At 49.2% G+C, this 19780-nt stretch overlaps 1 protein-coding gene across 5 annotated transcripts in view; it reads right to left on the reverse strand.

The window, feature by feature from the left end:
* The window catches only part of CBFA2T3 (CBFA2/RUNX1 partner transcriptional co-repressor 3), a 65080-nt gene extending 45987 nt beyond the window's left edge, over positions 1-19093 (reverse strand). Inside the window, exon 1 of one of the 5 annotated variants that reach the window (XM_081017804.1) lies at positions 18315-19093. The gene's annotated coding sequence lies outside the window, so the exon portion shown is untranslated. The remainder of the gene's footprint in view (positions 1-18314) is intronic. The other 4 variants (XM_081017802.1, XM_081017805.1, XM_081017803.1 and 1 more) reach the window with 4 other exon arrangements.
* Between the last annotated feature and the right edge of the window lie 687 nt (positions 19094-19780).

The raw sequence follows: 19780 nt of genomic DNA on the forward strand, positions 1-19780 counted from the left end.
CCCCCCCCCCAACCCGCCGCTGCCATACGCACACCAATTCACTGTTGGCTCAGATCTGAAATATGCCCAGCTAATGATGGATTAAGGTGGTGATGGCTTGCAGCCATTAGGAAAGGATTGGAAGGCACTACTTGGCTCTGCAGATGAGCTCAGGATAAGCGAACAAGTATTCTTCCTCCTCTTCCCCACATGTCCGTGCCCTCCCTACATCTCCAGAATATGCATGTTTCACCTTCCCTCTACCACTCTCCCTACCCGCCTTTGGGGATGAGCTGCCTGCTTCCAACAAGCTGCAGACGGCTTAAAATCACCTTTTGACTCCCTGGATTACATGGGACTTACACTGCGATATTTGCCAAAGCCTCTCCCCTCCGAAGGCGAACTTCTTGAGCACAAGCCACAGCGCAATGGACGGGAGCTGCACATGAGCATGTTCGGTGCGCAAGAGCGGGGGTGTTATCCAGATGTTCAGTTTTAAGTCTCCAAAACAGCTGAGTTCACTGGATAGCCTATGCGTTCTACCCAGACACTATCTCTGTGGCTCTTCTGTGGTCAGGCATTTTATCAACTCCCCCCTCCCCCGCCCCACTTTTCATCACAGGGGAACTGACAAAGCGCCCTCCAGATGTTATTGGAATCCAATTTCTGTCAACCCCAGCCAGCACGACCGATTATCAGGCATGATGGGAGCTGTAGTCCAACAACATCTGGAAAGTATCTACCCCAAACATTGTAGTTGCACAGGCCTGGCCTAAAGGCAGCACCTTCAGGCTGCTATTGCACTTGTGGAGCAGAGGTTTGCAGCACAAGTGGCATCATTTCAATTTTAGTGGCATGTGTGTTTTGTGTGCTGTTCACTGGCACACCTATTGAAACCAGGGTTCTGATGGGTTGGCTACAGTGTGCAAGGATAGCCTTGTAAGGGCACCTTCCACATAGCAAGTGAAGACATCAAGGAGGTGTCCTTGGTGGCCCAGCCTTCTGTTTTTCCCAGAATGATGGCAAGACTTTTCTGTTAAGAGATTATTAGGGGATTCCTTGCAAGGATAGCTAGTTTTTCAATAGAAAAAAACAAAGCGCCCTACATTTAAGTCCTTTATTGTAATTTATAATGTCACCCTGTAGGAACTGGATGGGTTAAAAAAAATCTAAAAGCACAAGAATGTGCGCAGGGGATCATTTTGCTGAAAGGTGTAAGAGCTCTTTACTCAGCAAAGAAGGCTCACTTATCTCCTCCCATATATTTTGCCTTTGCAGGAAGTGGGCAGAAGCAGTTGTGGAGACAGGTTTTCCCCTAACCCTGTACAGTGGTACCTCGGGTTACATATGCTTCAGGTTACATACGCTTCAGGTTACAGACTCTGCTAACCCAGAAATAGTACTTCGGGTTAAGAACTTTGCTTCAGGATGAGAACAGAAATCGTGCTCTGGTGGCGCGGCGGCAGCAGCAGGCCCCATTAGCTAAAGTGGTGCTTCAGGTTAAGAACAGTTTCAGGTTAAGAACGGACCTCCGGAACGAATTAAGTACTTAACTCGAGGTACCACTGTAATAGTAGAGCGTGATGGCACTGATGGACATTAGATTCAGGAAAGACAAAAGGACTTCTTCACATAGTGCGCCTTTGGCTTATGGAATTCACACTGCCAGGAGATGCGGTGATGCCTTCAATGACTCACAGAATGGTAGAGTTGGAAGGGACTGCAAGGGTAATCCAGGCCAACCCTCTGCAATGCAGGGATCTTTGGCCCAATGTGGGGCTCAAACCCACAACCCTGAGATCAAGAGTCACATGCTTTACTGACTGCTTTAAAAGGAAGCTTGGCAGATCCACTGAAGGGGGAGAGAATCCTTCAATGGCGATGTGTTAATTAGCTTAGCAATGCCTCTGATACTGGAGATAAAGTGTAGTCAGGATGACAAGCAGCCATCGATAGCCTTTTCCTCCAGGGATTGGCCTAATCCCCTTTTAAAGCCATCTAGGTTGACAGCCATCATCCCTGCATCTTGTAGTACATGTTGTTGTGGTCTTCCAGATGCTGTTGGACTCCAGCTCCCATCCGACTCAGCCAGCATGGCCAATGATCAAGAATGATGGGAGCTGGAGTCCAGAAACATCTGGGAGGCTACAGGGTCCCACCCTTGTAGTAGTAGTAGTAGTAGTAGTAGTAGTAGTGGCATCTGGATGCAGCTGCTTAACTGGAAGGTGCTTTTTAAAAGAACTACACAGCAGTATGAATCTCACCTAGGCAGATTGAGATGAAGGCCAGGAGGGGAATTTCACATTCCAGTTAAACGGAGCCCAACTTAACCGGTGCACAGCCTGGTGTTTCTGAGTGACCTCTCAGGCTGATCCCTCAGTGGGACTGGATTTCCCCCTAATCCTTTTCTTTCTGCAGGCATCCCAATTGTGGGAAGCATTCCAAGCAAGCAGATGGAGCAGTTGGAGTCAGGGTGTTATGGGGAGGGGGGAGGAGAGAGGGAGAAGAGAGCAAAGCTGTTGCAGTTCCTAGCATCAGCATCAGGGAAGGAGACAAAAGGCTATTCACACCCCTTTGCCCCCCCCCAATTATTTTGCAAGCAAACAGTTTCAGGCTTTTCAGCTGTATCTAAAAAATCATTGAAGGTTTGCAGTTTTGAAATCATGCTTAACACACACACACTGTTTTTTGTGCACAGGAGACATAAAACACATTACAGTCAAGGAGTGGTGATGGAAACCCTAGGAGGAAAGGGGTAGGGAGGGGGAACTTTTAAGTTTGGGGTGGGGGAGTGAGTAATGGGGGCACATAGAGGTGTATAAAACGCCGACTGTCATGGATGAAGTGGATTTCATAATATTCGGGCCCATCCAATGATCCTTCAGATTCAGGGCAGGCAAAAGAAAGCACAGCGCAGAGCTAAACTATAGAATTCACTCCCACAAGAGGTTGTGATGGCTTTAAAAGAGGGTGAGACAAGTTCATGGAGGGTAAGGCTGTCAATGGCTGCTAGCCACAATGGTTGTGTTGCACCTCCCCTGTTGCAGGCAGGAGGGCTCCAAATGCCTGTTGCTGGGGCTCACAATGGGAGAGAGCATGGTTACCTGCAGATTCTGCTTGTGGGCTTCCTGATAGGGGCATCTGGTTGGCCACTAAGAGAACAGGATGCTGGATTTTGTCCTGGACCGGCAGGATTCTTCATCTGGTCTTATAGTGCAGCTATGTACTATGCCAAAAGGGAGCAGCTTAGTTCCAAAAGGTTTATTGAGATCATTATGACTAAATGGCAGAAAGTACTCACACTACCAGCTGCGCCCAGGAGGTGCAGGTTCAGCCCTACTAGCATGGCATTAACCCCCCGTTGGAGTTCTGTCATCAGGTCTAACAAGACTGGGAGACCAGGGTTAAAACTGCCCATGGGCTGTGAAGCTCGCTGACTCTCAACCTAACCAACCTCACAGAGTTGCTGTGGGGACTAAATGAGGAGTGGCAGAACCTAGTAAACCACCTTGAGTGACTTGGGAGGAAAAGGTGGGATACAAATGCATTAAGGACATGAGCAAAAGAAATAGAATATGGTGAAGTTTGAGATTTTGAAATGTGAAGTCATTTGGCAGCTAGACTTTGGAGGCACTGAAAAGCTTACATGTTTCCCTATAATAAAATGCAAACAAAATATGATTCATAAAACGAGAAAGAACAACAAGGGAACAACAAGTGTTAGCTCTGAACAGCTGCAGTTAGGATCCCCTGAAATTCTAGAAACCGTTAAGAACATGAAACCCAAACTTCCTTCTTTTCAACTCTCTTTTATCAGGATTTGGCCCTATGAGGATCAAGCTAAACTTTTCCCCATTGACTGTCTTTTGGCATTGGTCCCTAGGGAAATGGCACATTGCAGTCTTTGCCAACCTGGTGCCCTCCAGATGTTTTGGACTACAACTCCCGCCAGCTCTTGCTAGCACAGCACACCAAGTTGGCAAAGACTGCAACCTTAAAGCATTCAAAAACAAAGCATCTCAGCAGTCTCTTCAGCAAGTGCCAAATTAACCCACATGAATTTTCCACCCTAGAGAGCCAAAAGCTCCAGTAGACCACTAGCAAGTAAAGGTTACTTGCCTGGATGGCACACCTGGATGCCTGCTGGGTAGCGAGGAAATGTACATTCTCCTCAACCCGCTACAAGGTGCTCCAAGTTGTGTGAATAATGCGGCTCCATTTCTAGCGGGAGCATCTTCCTGTGCACGGTGCGAGTGACACTGTGGACTGACAGACGTATCTTGGGTAGAGGCCCCTTCTGCGCCACCATCTTGTCAACTGTTACTAGGAAACGGGAGGACCAGGCAGCTGGGCCATTTCCTGTCAGAACAGGTGGGAAGCTGAGCCCTTAATGATCTCCTCACTAGACAAAGGAGCTGGCTACCCAGCCAACACCACCACTGTTTACCAGCTGTCTTGTGCTCAGGGAACGTGAACATCCTCCCTGACCACCAAGAGTAAACAGAGCAACATGATCTGGCCTGGCCCTTGGGTGCAGCTGCAGGGAACCAGAGCAAGCCCCAACACGCTGGCTGGATCTGAGGTGGGACAAGGCACCTGTTTCCATGAGAGACACAGGGATGTGGCTCAGGGGTAGAGCATCTGTCTTGCATGCAGAAGGTCCCAGGTTCAATCCCAGACATCTCCAGGTAGGGCTAGAAGAGAACTAGGTCTTAAAACTTGGAGAGCCACTGCAAGTCAGTGTGGATAATATTTAGCTCAATGGATGCAGTACAAAGCAGCTTCCTATGTTCCTAAAACCAAGTGATGGAAAACTTAGGAAAGTGCATCTAAACACAGATGCAGGTGGAATTCACAATTAAACACCAGCTTTTGTTTTTTTAAAAAGAAAGGTGCTGTGAGTCCTCATGGACCCAGAGAAAAGAACTGAAAAGGGCAGCTATGTATCCCCTAATCTGCTTCTCCTAACATTTTGAGAGTGTTTTCTCCTAAGATCATAGATCCCGGAAGTGATCTCAAAGGCCTGCCAGTGCAAGAGACCCACTACAACATCATCCCTGTTAGTGTAGGTCACCCAGCTTCTGCTTAAAAACGTATAACAAAGGTAAACCCACCATCTTCAGAAGCAGTCTGTTCACTGTCAAACTGTTTGTGATGTTGCAAAGTTCTCCTTAACTGCTTTGTCTCAGTCACAAGTGGGGGAGCCGGGGACCTTCCAGATGTTGTTGGACTCCCATCAGCCCCAGCCAGCATGGCTTAATGGTCTGTGACAATGGGATTTGTAGTCCAGCAATGTCTTCACGGCCCACATATTCCCTCAGCCTTCATCTAAATCTCTGTTCTTCTAGTTTGAACCCGTGGGTTCAGGTTCTACCCTCTGCAGGATCAGAAAAGACATTTGCTGCAACACCGATGTGCCCTTCCCCTAGATGTGCTTAGAACTAAGACAAAGGAAGAGACGAGGAAGAGGCTTGGTGGCTGGGGGTAGCTGGAGAACAGCCAGAGGTCTGGAACACAATATGTCACTGTGCAGGGAGGGTGGGGTATCATCCTGGGAGGAGCCCCAGGTGCCATTATTTGCTTCCCATATATTATCCATCAGTGGTGAAAAGTCTGCTTTCTATATGCCTCCCTATAAGGCAAGGGGGCAGCTTTGATCCCCATAACGGAGAGCTACGTATTCCTGCATTGCAGGGGGTTGGACTAGATGATCCTCAGGGTCCCTTCCAACTCAATGATTCTATGATCAAATGCTCATTTTATTATTAATTAGTTAATTAAATTATTTATTATTTAAATTTGTATACCCCGTTTATCCATAGATCTTTTAGCTCACAGCTTGGACCGATACACCTTTTTCCCCCCCTGCTGGAAACACTGAAGATTTATTTATATTTACCCCACCATCCCTCCAAGTGACACACATGGATCTCACACTCTCTCCATTTTATTCTCACATCAACCCTGTGAGGTAGGCAGGCTGAGAGTGGCTGCGACTGTCCCACAGTTACCCAGTGAAGTTCACAGCACTGAGCTTTGAACCGGGGCCTCCTTGGTCTTAATCCAGTGCTCTGACCCAGCTTCCGTCAGCCTTCAAACCATCGGGTGGGTATAGGATGAGGCTCTGACAACACCACCACATTACCTCCGTAAAAAAGGCTGGCAGTTGCTCACCCAGGAAGGCCTCCCTGTCTCCGTGGGCACTGCACTGGTGACCTGTGAACTATGGGCTAAATAGGGGAGCAGGTTTTTTGCATGCAGCGCCTGCACTCTCCTGTAGAGCTAATGCAGACCCTCTTCCTCCACTCAATTGTCATGAGAGCCCAAGCTGCTGCCACGGAATCTGTGCTTGCTCAGCTCCTTCCTCCTACCCACAGGCAAGGTTCTGTTCCTGAGCCATATGCTGGGAATTAAGTGAGACACAATTTCCCCCTCAACATGGAAGTGGGGGGGGGGGGGGAAATCTGAAAACAAAATGAAACAGCAGAGTGCAAGGCTCTATCCCCTTGCTCTGACCTGGCCTGCCCACATTAGCAGAGGAGCTGAAGATTCATTTCAGGGTGGTGATGATGAGCCCCAGTGACTTGTGGAGGCAGCTCTGGTTAGGCAGAGGCAGTGATGTGGAAGGGAGCCAGGGGCAAATTGGGGTGGGGGTGGATCATAGATCTGTTTAAGCCCCAGAAAGAAACCAAAGCAATATATAATTGGAGCGGTGTGTAGTGATGGATGAATCTGTCACTTTTAGGTTCCCTCATTTCCCCCTATCTTAAATTCAGCTCTCCACATTTCAGCAGCAACTTGTGATTTAAAAAAAAAAATACTCATGAAAACTCGTCAGCGTCTTTAGTACGAAATTCTCACTTTTTTTGCATGCAGTGTAGCAAAATTTTCACAAGCCATTTCCCCTAATGAAATGCATTTGTATGTCCTTTTCACTAATGTGTGCATGTTTGTCCACACTGCTCAGCTAGAGAGCTGCACCGCAGAAATATGGGGGGGGGGGATAGTTGTGTTTTGGTTCATTTATTGATTTGAGGAGTGCAAATTAGGCTGTTCCTCGCTACAATGCAAACAAAATTGAATTTCTTCCCCATCCCTAGGGGTGTGTCTGGGCAGAAGCAATGAAGGCTGGTTGCTTCTCGCTTCCTCTCGGATTGCTGCCTGCTTCTTTCTGTCAGCCTCTTCCCTGTGCTTAGAGCCGCCTTCCCCAGCCAGTGCCCTCTGGCTGTTTTGGATGACAACTCCCAACAGACCCAGCCAGCATGGCCATGTTGCCTGAGGCAGATGGGAACTGTGCTTCAAAACAGCCAGAGGCCACCAGGCTAAGGAAGGGAGTCTTAGAGATGGATTCTTCAACTTTGCCTTCTCCCATCCGGATGTTGTTGGACTACAACTTCTATCACCCTTGACCATTGGCTAAGCTGGCTGGGAATGATGGGAACTGGAGTCTGTCTATATCTGGGGACTCAAGAGTGAAGAACTCCTTGCCTCTGTTCAGCCTGCTGCCCCCCTCTTTATCTTCCAAGCCCTTCAATAAACTCAAATTAGGAAAGCTTCTAATAGTCTTCTTCCCCAATGTCTACCACTATTATTATTAGTTACAGGTAGGTAGCCGTGTTGGTCTGCTGTAGTCGAAACAAAATAAAAAATTAAGTTTGTTATTGGTATGAGCTTTCGTGTGCATGGTATCTGAAGAAGCACACGAAAACTCATACCAATAACAAACTTAGTTGATCTCTAAGGTGCTACTGGAAGAATTTTTTTTATTTTGTTTCGACTATTATTATTATTCAGTCACCTATATTATTATTAATTAATTTATATACTGCTCATATCCAAAATAACTCCTGAGCAGTTGACAACTATAAAATCAAAGCATAATTGTAGAATTGTAGAACTGGGACCACCAAAAAATAAAATTCAACCTGCTGAAGGTGGGATACGATTGTTCCATTGGATGCTGAGCATTCCCCTCCCCCTCTACCTGTCCGCCTCACCTGTGACTGTCTGGTGCAGTGCCTGAAAAGTCTCCAGAGGACGGGATGCTGTGGTTCCTGCATTGTGTACACAGCACCTGACCCACCAAGTGGAACTGCACCAAGACAGTAGTAGCAGATGCCATGTCCTGGGCAGAGGGAGAAGGAGCTACTGGTGAACCTGGCAAAGGGGTGGTTCCCCAACTCACATCTGCCAAGGCGAGGTGCATTTCCTTCCTTCCTTTATAACATTTGTGCCCCAACCTCTCCATCAGAACTGATCCTCAAGGTGGCTTGCTAAACTTGAGAACGATCTGCTGAAAAAGCACAACGGAAACAAACCCATTGAGAGCGGCCTAGAGCAACATTGTTCCTTCAAGAGCCCACCAAATAAAACTGTGTTCAATTGCCGCCTAAAAGCCAAGAGACATTGGGGAGGGGAGAGAGATGGCGCTGAACGGATGTACTGTATAAAACTATGCCTAGTGTGGAGAAAATGCACAGGGGAAAAAAACACATTTTCTCCTTCTCAGAACACTAATAAATAATAATAATAATATTTGATTTATATCCTGCCCTCCCCAGCCGAAGCCGGGCTCAGAGCGGCTAACAACAATAAAAGTAACACAATTTACATAAAATCACTAGAACCCAATGGAGCCATCCAAGAAAGCTGAATGTTGGAAGATTTGGGATAGATGAAAGAAAGGACTTCTTCATGCAGCACATAGTTAAATTGTGGCATTTGCTGCCATGTTGGCCACTAACTTGGATGGGTTTACAAGATAATTAGTCAAATTCATGGAAGATAAGGCTATTGAGGGCTACTAGTCACAATGGCTATGTTGTACCTCCATTGTCAGAGGCAGTATGCCCCCAAATGCCAGTTGCTGGGAATCACAAATGGGGGACAATGCTCTTGCACTCAGATTCTGCTGGTGGGCTTCCCAATAGGGGCATCTGGTTGGCCACTGTGAGAACAGGATGCTGGACTACATCAACCTTTGGGCTGAACCAACAGGGCTTTTCTTTAGGGGTATTTCTGGAGAGAGGATTCCTCAACTGGGGAGCCACCACAAAGGAAGCCCTGTTTCAATCTCCTAGGCTCTGAAAATGAAGCAGGTCTCCTTATGACCACATTATAGGAGTTGGACCGGATCTGGTCCAACCCCTTGTTCAGTACAGAATCTGCAACTACAGCATCCTTGACAGGTGGCTTGCCCAGCTGCGCTTATATACTTCCAGCAAAAAAGAGCCCACCATATCCTGAGGCAGAATGTTCCACCATTCCAGAAGTTTCTCCTAATGCAAGAGTGACCCAAGACAACTTACTACCACCAAAGCAGGACACCCACACCGCAAGCGCTGAGTGCTTTATCTCATGCACTGAAACCAACTGGACTGGTTGTTAGATTTTACTTCAGCACTGATGAGAGGACAGCACCCTTAGGGACTAAAGGCCATAACACAGTAGCCCATACAGCTCTTGTTTTCCAACACCTCCCTGAAGCTCCAGCTCTATCATGCCGGCTCCATCTTCTCCATGACAGCCCTTAAGATATTTGGAGACTGCTTTCGTGTCTCTCCCACTCCCCCACCCCCTTAAGCTTCTCTTCTCCAGGCTAACCACCCCCAGCTTTTTCACCCTTTCCTCATCCAGCCCTCACCATTCTGATCACCCTCCTCTCGGTTAAAGTCCTTCCTCAAATGACCTGGATATGGCACTCCAGATGTGTCCTGACTAGTGCAGAACAGAGCAGAGCTGTTACTTCCCATGGGCTAAGTGGAGGGTTTGCATGAGAGATGGCAAACCTGAGACAAACACAGGGGTGGAGGAATTTGTTAACAGGTGCTTGATTCTTCCGTTGAGTCATCCCTGCAAATGCCCTTCTAACTGCTGGGCTTACCTCTGTTCTAACAGCACAGCTGGGGATCATGAATGGGGGACCCACAAGTAGTTGAGACATATGCAGCAGGGGAGAGTAAATAAACCAACAACTCTTGCCTGCTGATTTCCCTCTGCAAATGCCCCTGGAATTGTACTGCCTCCTTTTCAGGGGCAGGACTGGTGAAACTTTTTGATCTCAGAAAGCAGTTCCACCATGTGCTGAAAACCAGGAATTTCACCTCTGTCATGACCTTAGCAGGTCCCTTTAAGCAAGGCACTTTTCACTCTCAGCCTATGCTCTGCATTTGGGGTGGGGGTGGGGGTTGTAATAACACCCTACCTTACAGGACTGTTGTTAAGATTACTGAGATAATGTAAAAGGGGAAGCATTTTGCACACCAGAAAGACTCAACAAAAATGCTCGGTATTTAAGGAAGCAGTGGCTGGTGCAACAGAAAACATTCATCTCTTTCCCCACACAATGGAGTGTTCCAAAGTGACTTCCAGCATAAAAGACATTTAAGCCCTGCAATAAATAAAAATAAAACACATGACTCATCCATGAATATTTATAAAAGGACAAATCCTACCCAACCTGGCACCAAAACAAACCAAACACGCACATGCACACGCACACTCACACGCACACACACACACACACACACCCTTCCATATTATTGGTCAAAGGCCGGGGCAAACAGAAATTATTTAGCCTGATGTCTAAAAGAAGAGGACCATGGTGTCAGGCAGGTTTCCCTGGGGAAAGCCTTCTGTCAACTGGGAGTCCTCAATGAAGGGCTGTTTCTGTGTTGCCACCCTCTCTACTTCCCTTGAAGGGGGCAGACAGGCGGACAGAGAAGGACCCCTATGACAAATACAGCATCTAGGTTGGTTCATATGGGGAGAGGTGACCCTGAAGGTACTGTATTGGAATCCTGAGCTGCCTAAGGCTTTATAGGTTAGGAAAAGGTTCTCTAGGTCCAGACACTTGCCTCACTACAGCATTTGTGGAATATTATCTTCAAGATGGAATCATATATTTCTCTACAGTAAAGAGTGTATCTGTTACAGCTTCAGTTTGCAAATTCTCTTTGAAAGCACACACACTTCTAGTGAGTTGAGAAGACTACATAGAATATTGCAACCGTTATTGCAAATGTTATTTTGCATTAAGGTACCTTAATGCTTAGGATGTCTGTCCAATTGCCATATGTGAGAGGGGACTATCTCCATGTCAGAATGGCTAATGATGATCTCAAACATTTTATCCTCTTCCAATAGAATGCAGCTTGGCTCATTTATCTGAGTGATCTGGATTGACTGCTCAACCAAAAAACCTCAACAGTAGCCAAGCCTAAGTTCTTGCTGCTAGTAACTACTGGTGTTCACCTTCACCATTCCTACCCTTGTTTTCCTTTCTCTGTGTTCCCTTTCTTCTGCTATCCTACCCACTGTGAAATTGTAAACTCCCGGAGGCAGAGACCTGTCCTATGGAACTCTGTTAATGTACATTGATGGCACTACATTTTCATGCAGTGAAAACTTGTCATCTTCTTCCTTCCTGCCCCTTCTGATTGTGGCACGCTAGCCAAGGCAGGTGACATGGCAGTGCAATAAGTGATGATCATTTTTGGTGATGGCATCCCTCTATGGAACTTTTACCCTGGGAAGTTTTCCCAGGAACCTGTTATCTTACCTTCCTAGTACGAAGGAAACCATTTTTCATTTCCCCAGGCTTTTTAAACCAAGTTGAGCTTTGAAGTTGTTCCTTTTTGTGCTGCTTTTTTTCTGCTGTTCTAAGCTGCCTTCCTACAGCCACTTACAGGGAATCAACCCTGCTGAACTCAGTAGGACTTCTGGCTAGACATGCCTAGAATTGCACTGTTAATCTTGTTCTTTTATTGCTTTTAAAAATGTTTTGCTGCTGAACCTTGTTTAAGCAGCCTTGGAAAATTGTAGTTGAAGTGCAGGACAGATGTTTATTCATATTGATATTAGCAATAGCAATATGGATTGCCATATGATCGGGAACTTCCTCAATAACTAGCAGCAGCACAGGAAAGGAAAAGAGGAGGACAGTGATCAGATCCTTGTCGGGAGAAGAAAGACAAAACAAATTGAAATAATGTGTGCTATTTGTAAAGCGCTCTAAGCCTGAGTGCAGCCGTCTCTCACTTTAGAAACTGTGACTGCAACCCCGACCTTGTCTACTCAGAAGAAAGTCCCACTGGATTCAGTGGGTAAGTAAGGTTAGGATTACAGCTAAGTCAGTCTCCAGGGGATGAAAGTGACTCTCTGTCCACAGAACCAGGGCAGAAAACAGCACTATGAACAGGTGGAGGAATTTGTGGAGAGCCAGCTGTTGGGCTGGCAGGGAGATGATCCAGGCAGCTGAGCCAGAACTTCAAGCTGGGATGACCCAGGACCATGAATTAAATACTTCTGAAGACAACTCTGCACACAGCTGGGCATCTTGGCTCCTTATTCAAATTAGGCCCATCTGCCCAGGACTCTCCCAGGAGCTCACATAGGAAGCTGCAATATACGGAATCAAAACATCAGCCTCTCCAACTCAGGCTTGTCTACAGGGGCCTTCTAGGGTTTCAGGCAGGGGTGGGTCTTTCCAAGCCCTGCCTGGAAATGTTGGCACATGGGACCTTATGCATGCAAAGCTGATTACCTAGTCCTTCTTCAAAGTTAAGTTTATGCAGTTGTTGCTTCAGCCTGATGTGGATCTCGGAGAATAACAGGGACACTGTTAATGGTCTCCCACAGAGCACACATTTTTAAAAAAGAAACAAGCTGAAATCCTGACCCCTTCCAAAACAACGGGGAAGGGGGGGCTTTCTCTAATTGAGCCTGCGAAACGTGCGCAGAGACAGCCCACCCCTGCCCTCAACAGCTGCATTTCATTCATTTCCCAGCCCAGCGGCAACCCAGAGAGAGCCAAAAGTTATAAATAGCCATTATGTCATTGGGAAAAAAGAGAAAACTCTCAGCCCCCACCCCCCAGAAAGCAGGGCTCTGTGCAACAACACAGGATCTTCGCTAGGTCCCCCAGCAGTTCAGTATTTGCTTTGATATTGCAACAGCCACACCCAGTATCAATCCTTATCATCGCAAGTGGAAAGAAGGAGGATGGAGGCCTGTTTCCTTTGGGTGGACTTTGAAACATGGGGTAGGGGAGAGGGATGAATGGGGGGGGGAGAACCTGACAGACCATGTGACCAGATGCCTAGTTCTGATTGGTTTCAGAGATGCAGGTCCTTTAGTGCATCCTTGGAATGCGATGTTAAGCACTTTCTGCAACCTATAGATTCCTGTTCTTCCCATTGCCGCCACACACCGCTGTGTAATTCTGAGGCTTAGTTCATCCCCTCAACAAGACTTTTGAAGATTTTGTGTTAAGCGTAGTGTCTCAGAGATTATGGCTAACAGCTTCAAAGCTAACAAATTTATCACAGCAGAAACCTTTGTGGGCTAGAGTCCATTTCACCCAGTTCTGAATTGGTACGCATCCACATACTATTTGCAACGGAAAGGCAGGCCTATGAGACTGGGGTCAGCCAAAGTGTTATGGGCCTGCTTGGCATGAACCAGTACAAGACACCTTTCTGCACAGCCCACAGCACTTGCTGCTTATCCTCCAGCACTCAACAGAGGGGAACAGGATGTTTATTTTTATGGTGAGGGATGAAAGGATATGAGAGCAGAGCACAGGAATGGAGAACCTTAGACTTGGGGGCCTTTCCATCTTGCCCTCAGAACTCTCTCTAGGCCACAGCCTCCCCAACCCTGCTTCACACCATCCTTGAGTGTTTTTGCCTGGCTGGAATGCATCCTTGAACACAGAACATGCTTCTTGCTTTCCTGCAGAGGGGTGAGTGAGTATAGAAACAAGCAGAGGTAACATTGTAATTCATTGCTCCACCCACTTTACCTCCGGCCCCTCCCACCACTTACGAGTGACCCATGGAAGGTTACCAAGAAAGGTATGTGGCCCTCAAGCTGAAAAGATTTCCTCTCCTCGGCATAGCCCGACCACCACCTGTTCCTACCCACTGCTGCAGTGCACAGCCATCCTGGGATGCCCCCTTCAGCAAGTCCAATGCATGTGCCTTTTCCAGAGTTCTAGTAGGTTGTCTCTCAAGATGCATTTTCATCATCATGCAGAACAGCACACACTTCTGAGTGAATATTTCCCCTGTTTGCACACTCTGTGGTCATGCATCTCAGTTCCAGGCGGTTCATAACTATGCTTGACCTGCTTGCCAGCTGTCAGGCACACCACAGAATCCTTTAACACGTGTAACTCCATGCACACAAAATGACCATTGATGTGGCTTTTCCCAGGGAATGAAGAGAAAAGTCACACACCCCAAATACTCCTAAAACACATACCCTCCAACTTTTCTCTGATGAAAATAGGGACGTCCCATTCCATAATTATCATTTTACTATTTATACCCCACATATCTGACTGGGATGCCCTAACCACTCTGGGCAGCTTCCAACATATATAAATACATAATAAAACATTAAACATTTAGAAAACTTCCCTACAAAGGATTGCCTTCAGATGGCTTAGGGGGTTGGATAACTCCATATCTTCCAACATTTCTCCAGCGAAAACAGGGACATCCTACCATACTCTGCAACATTTCTCCAATGAAAATAGGGACATCCTAAGGAAAAGTGGGACATTCTGGGATCAAATCAGAAACTGTGATGGCTTCTCTAAATCAGGGATGTCCCTGGAAAATAGGGACACTTGGAGGGTCTGAAAACAACAAATCCTTGTATTCCATCCAAACCTGTAAAATTTAAGGAATTTCTGTACCCAGCCCAACCTAGCCCAGCAATGGAAAGCACAGCCCTTGACTTACCTTCCAAAGTCTCCTCTTCTCCATCTGGCACACTGCCATTGCTAGAAGGTCTTTATGCTCAGGAAACAGGGAGGATCTCTCCTTCCTGTTTCCTTGAGTGCTAAGACCTTCTAGCAATGGCATTGCCATTGCACCAGAGGGAGAAGAGGCACCTTTGTCAGTAAGGCATAAGGGTGAGAGGAAAAGGTGCCTGATTTTGGGAGAGGGCTGGTAGGCCACTGGAACTGGCTTCATGAGCTTGATGCAGCCCACATGCTGACTGCCCTTGATTTAAGCTTCCCACAGTTTCTTCCCAGTCTTAGCTGCTGCCACCCAGCTTAGCCAAGAATGCTGCCACTTGACTCATTTGCAGAATGTGGTTGCTGAGTAAAAAAAAAGTCTATCTTCTCAGCTAATTAACATATGAGCCATTTTTGAGCAATGAATTGAAAAGCAATCCATGTTGCCCCTGTGTTCTCATGGAAGCTGCATCACAGTGAATAATGTCCTTTACCCACTTGGAGGGTAATCAGCTCTCATTCCCAATGTTCTTCTGGGACCACCGCAGCTTGCAATATATAGCCATCATATATTTGGAATGCCAAGATTCAGCCCACGTTGGCAAAACTGACACGGTGATGCTCGGCTCCCCAGGAAAGTTAGTAGTGCTACTCAAAAAAATAAGTGTTGTTTGTTTGTTCCCCCCCCCCCCCACATTTCCCATTGAAATAAATGGGATAAATTCACCATGGTTGACTTAACCTTCTCCAGATTGAGGTCTGTGAATATCTCAAATAGGGTTAGGAGGGTGCAGTCTGCTCATTATAACTGACACTTCAAAATCCCAGCAAGAGAGCTTTGCCTCCTTATCCATCTGGGACTGGTCCAAATCCCTCCAGTTCATTCCTACAGGAGTTGCATGGGAGAGTGTCCCAGAGATGGCGGGCCCCCCTGGGTTTTCCACGACCCTTGAATAGAAAGGCAGCGTTTTGCTTAGAGTGCTTGTGGGTTTGTGGGGTGGTAGATGAAATCTACTCCCTTTGTTCTTTAGAAGGGCAAAAATATCTGGAACTGGAGATTTGGAAAAAACAAAAGAAAAAGAAAAACACCAACCCCAGCCTCACAAACAGATGTGTAGCTAATTTACCGAGACTGCAAAGGATTTAATCTAGAGTGGTTCATGACACAGATGCAGAGTCCAGATTTGTAGCTTGCAACCTAAGTTGTTTTGCTGGGCTCACAACTCCTTTGTCCCAGAATTTATTTTCAGTTACAAGGCTGAGCCCAGGGATGGGGGTAGCCACAACAAAGAAGACAATACCTCTGAGCATGTGCAAAGTGAAAAACCCCTTTCCCAGTGGAGCAATCACAGCCAGCTCACTCATATGGGATTATGGGGTTGTGAAATATCATTTCTAAATAGTATTGAGCTTGACTGTGGTGAATGAAGGGAGGGACTCCCTTCCAGCCCACTTCCTTAAGCACATTGATTTATTAATTCTGCCAAGTCATAATCATGGAGGTTCATTTGTTCACATTCTGCAGTCCTGCCCCACGGACAACCCCCTTCCTATTCACACACACTTTGCGCCTAATTTCTAATATGGAAAGAATTGGGATTTTAAGACTCTCTGGAAGTCACATTTTCTGGGCTGGAAGTTCTGCACCCTACACTGGGCCTGGGAGTTACTTAGGCCTTGCCCGTTATGAGGATGCAAACTCTCTGCATACGCTCAGGGACATTTCTTTGATTTATGTTCATGGGCTCAAGGTCTGAAGCTGCGAGCAAGTCTGGCAATGCGGAAAAAACAAATCAGGTGCAAATTGGGGTCTGTTAGATATCTTCCCAGGCCTGGCAGTGTGTGTATGTGTTTTTTTAAAAAACCAAACAAGACAAAACCCTAGCGCATGGATGATTACTCAGCCAGGATACTTATTTGAAGTATGCAACGATCATTTCCTAAAAATTACACTGTCTGGACTCAACTTAGATAAGAAGCTCCTCAGGCAACTTGTAACCAGGCGGGTGGGAAAAGTGAGGCAAGAGTTGTTTGTCTTCCTTGCACAGGGTTCACACAAAACAATGTCCGAGTGGCTTTGGTGGCCCATGCTAATTAGTGGCTCATTTGGGTTTCCTGCCGTTCTGCCCGATGGTTCTCAGCAAGACTCCCTAAAAACCACATCAGAGGTTCTATGAAAACTGCACCCCACAATTTCAAAGCTGCTCACCCCTGGCTTGTCCACCTCCAGCTTTCCTTTCCCTACAGAAGGTTTGAGTTGCCAAATCGCACAAGTTAATACCATCCAACTAGTGCAAGAGGAAAGAGGCACCAGGCAGGTCTGGGTCAGGCTCCATCCACTCACCCTTCCAACCATGCCAATTAATGTCCCCAAGAAACTCTATCTGCCTTCCCCCACAAAACACACACGCACATTCTGCGCTTGGACATTTCCTCTAAGGAATTAACTATCCAGCTAAATTGAAGAGGATGGTGATGTCTGCGGAGCACTTAACACAAGGGATCAAACAAAGGCGTCCTTAGACGGGGCAGAAGGGAGCTTCCTGCAACGGGACCGGAACCCCCTTCTTCGGAACACTTAAACCTCTCTCCGTCTGGGTGGAAAGAAAGAGGTCTTTGAGGTTCCTCTTGCAAGGCGACGGAGTTGCGGAGCGGTCAAGTATCGGGTGCTTCCAACGACCCTCGACGGGGTCCATACCAGTCTCTCGCCTTGGCTGCGCTGAAGCGGCTGTCACTTGGGCAGCCGCCGGGTCTATAGCAGAGCGAGCGAGGACCACAAAAGTAAGACATGGTCTTTTCTTCAGAAAACAGCCCCAGCAGCAACAACAGCAATTTTGGGGGTACATCGAGAGACAAGGTACAGGAACCATCACCACGTCAGGGGGCACCAGGCGCGCGCGGCTTCCCAAGCCCAGTCAGGCTGTTCTGCCGCCCCGTGTCCACGCAGCCCCTTCCCCACAGTGCATTCAGGAGACCCCATAGCCAACCCTCGGGGAAATCGTTGTGGAGTATTTGGCGAACCTCCCCAAGCGTAGCGCAGGGCGGTTCAGGGCGCGCACATCTGGCCACATCTCTCTCTCTCTCTCTCTCTCTCTCTCTCTCTCATATCTCTCCCCCCGCTCCACCCTTCGCCTTTGTTTGGAAGTGGTAGGATAACGGGTGGTGGATCCAGCCCGGTTTTGTTTTTGTCTTTTGCTGGTTTGCGCCCCTCTTGCCCGGTTGAGATCCGGACAGAGGAGGAGCGCAGTGGACCTCTTCATCTTTTGGGACAGTTCAAAGAAACCACCGCTACAAGCATGCCCGGGGAGTGCGAGGAGGGGGGAACACAGCTGGGACACCCAGAGGCCAAGGGATGCCCGTCTCCCTCTCCTCCAACCGCAAAAACTTCACCAAAAGGTCAAAATAACAAAGGCAAGAGAAAGAGAAGACGCGAGTGCGTGCTGGGGGGGGGGGGTCCCCTCTCGACGACATCAGGCAACTTAACCGACCTCCCACCCGCAAATCGCTCTGTTCCCTCCACTTCCCATCGCATCCCTACAGCCGGAAGGCTAGTAAGCTCTGTAAAAGAGAACGGAGCGGAACTTACAGTCCTGAGGTCGGTGGCGAGGTGAGGTGAGGTAATAGTCCCAGGAGAAGTCGAGGAAGGTGGCCAGGCGTCGGACAGTTCCCGGAGAACCCAAAAAAAGGGGATGGGGAGAAAGAAAGACGGGAAAAAGAGAGGGAGGGGAACCAGTTAATCCAAATGGGGTTCCCGGGCCCCCAAGAGGCTCATCGACTGGGGCGAGGGGGCGCCCTGAGCAGGTGCGATCCGAGTCCTGGCGATGCTCGATGCGCCCCTCGACGTCTTAGCGGCGCGCCTTGCCTAGCGGTCCCTTCCGCCCGCCTGCCTTGGGAGAGGAGCTGTCCGTCTCTTTTCCAGAGCCCCTCCGAGCGTGGCTCGCGACCCAGAAGCGGCGTCGGAGGAAAGCGGGCGTCGGCGCTTGGCTAGCGCGCCTACTCTCCGGCTCTTTGGTAAATGGCGCTCCCCACGCCGGGCGCCGGGCTCTCCGCTCACCGGCTGCTGCTGTCGCTGCGGCCGCCGCCCTCCGCTTGCCCAGGCAGAAGCCTGGCTGCCGTTGGACGTGGCCTCATTCTCGCTGCCCCTTCAGGCCTGGCGCTGGGTCGGGGCCATGGGGTGAAGCCAGCCGCGCGGGTCCCAGGTGGGGCAGTGCGCAGCGAGGGATCAGCTGGGTCCCTTCCTCGACGGCGGGCGAGTGGCCAGGCGCTGCTCCCTCGCCGGCTTCGTCGCCTTTTCCCTCCTCCTCTTCCCTGAGCTGCCTTCCAGCTACTGCAGCCGCCTCCGCCTCCTCCGCTCGCCCCTTCGGTGTGCCATCTGGCGAGGGACACCCCGCCCCCCCCAATGCCCTCTCCGCCGCTCGGCTCTCGCTCGCCGCCGTCCAACAACGCAGCTCGGCGCCTCTCTCTCCTTCCCGAGGGCTCCGCCACCTCCCGGGCAGGGAATCCTCGGAGCGCCGTCCGCCCCCTCGCAGGAGGACGAGCCGCGAGGGTGGCTCAGCTGGGCACGAGGGCGGCGGGCGCTCGCCTAGCAGAGCGCGTCGCGGGGAGCCGCTCGCTCTCCGCCTAAGGCTCCCGGTCTCCCTCAAAGCCTGGCCAGCGGCTCCGGGCTTCTCTTGCGCGGCGGCGGCAGCGGCGGCGCTCGGGCTCCCCGGGACATGGCAGGCGACTCTGCCTTGGCGGGTCGGGCGGCTTCTCGGCTCCAGCAAGCCGGGCAGGCGGCGGGCGGGCTCCTGGGAGAGGCGGCGGCGGCGGCCCCCCAGCCCGCCTTCCTGCCTCCGCTCGCTGCTGCTGCTGCTCCCGCTCTGATGGAGCCCAGCCCTGCCGGACGCGCCGCGTTGGATGCAGCGCCTGGCAGCGGCGGCGCCTTGCCTGCTGCTGCTGCGGCGACGGGCTTCGCGCGGCTCCCGGCAGGGGGCGCTCCACCCCTACTGCTGCTGCAGCAAGCCCAGCCCGGCAGCAGCCTGGCCAGGAGGCGCGATCCGACGCCGGCTTCTC

This window comes from Podarcis pityusensis, assembly GCF_964106645.2.
Source record: "Podarcis pityusensis genome assembly, chromosome: 8".
Classification (NCBI taxonomy): Eukaryota; Metazoa; Chordata; class Lepidosauria; order Squamata; family Lacertidae; genus Podarcis; species Podarcis pityusensis.